This window comes from Brassica oleracea, chromosome C9 (genome assembly GCF_000695525.1).
Source record: "Brassica oleracea var. oleracea cultivar TO1000 chromosome C9, BOL, whole genome shotgun sequence".
Classification (NCBI taxonomy): Eukaryota; Viridiplantae; Streptophyta; class Magnoliopsida; order Brassicales; family Brassicaceae; genus Brassica; species Brassica oleracea.
In genome coordinates, this window is record NC_027756.1 from 35,374,942 (window position 1) to 35,376,231 (window position 1,290).

Consider the following 1,290-nt stretch of genomic DNA (forward strand, 5'->3'; position numbering starts at 1 on the left):
TTTAGGGTTTAGAGTTGAAGGTTTAGGGTTTAGGGTTTATAGTTGATGTTTTAGGGTTTAGGGTTAATTTTTTAAGGTTTAGGATTTAGAGTTTACTTTTTAGGGTTTAGGGTTTAGTGTTGATAGTTTAGGGTTTAATGTTGATGGTTTAGGGTTTAGGATTGAAGTTTAGGGTTTAGGGTTTAGAGTTGATGTTTTAGGGTTTAGAGTTGAAGGTTTAGGGCTTAGGGTTTAGAGTTGATGTTTCGGAGTTTAGGTTTAGAGTTGATGTTTCATGGTTTAGGATTTATTTCAAAAAAAAATAGGGTTTAGGATTGATGGTTTAGGGTTTAGAGTTGAGTTTTAGGGTTTAGGGTATGAATTTCGAAATAGTATAATTTAGATAAAAATTTAAAATTTTTTTTTTTTTTTTTTAGATTTTTATTTATTTAAATATTTATTTATTATATATATAAAAAACATGGGCATAAAAGTCTTTTCTACTTAATGAAGAAGTTATTTTTGAAAACGTTATTTTAGTGGTGGTAAAAATGAAAAGTGATAGCATGAAAGTGGTAAACATGTAATTTCCCCAAAGACATTTACTTTACGAAAAGAGGGAATACATAAGTATTGATAAAAAATAGGAACGCAGTGTCTTTGTTTAGGTTAGTAATGTTCGTCTATCATCATCCAAATAAAATTTTCATAGTACATAATATTAATACATGAGGAATGTCCAAATTAAGTTGATGTAAGACGAACAATCAGTCGACAAAAAAAGAACAATATAGAAAATTCATGTATATATATTTATAAACAATGAATTATCGGTTTGGACTAGCTTAGTAGTTTAAACTTTAATTGATTTTACTTCTATACAGTTAAATGGTTAATAGCATCTGTAAACGATATATTAAAATGATTTTACTTAGTAATTAATTAATGATCTCGTATTCTTTACATTTCACTTTGCTTTTCTACTTTTAGAACAACTGCAGGCCCATAGTCTAGTTTGGATAAGAACCAAGCTTCTAACAAAAGCATTGCAATTTTTAACACTTTCTGTTTAACTAACAAAAGCACTACACCATGTTAATTTAGGCCTCTCAGTGTTCGCCTTTTCTGGCTTTCTCTTTTTAGTTTGAATAGTCACATGATACACTCATACTCCGTTCCGGTTGACTTAGCAACACTAAATCAATTTTTTTATCTTCGTGTGTTAGAGAAAAAAAAAACTAAAACATGTTTCTCAAAAGAACTAAAATATACATTTGCTGTATGTTTTAAAACAACATATTTCTGAACTTT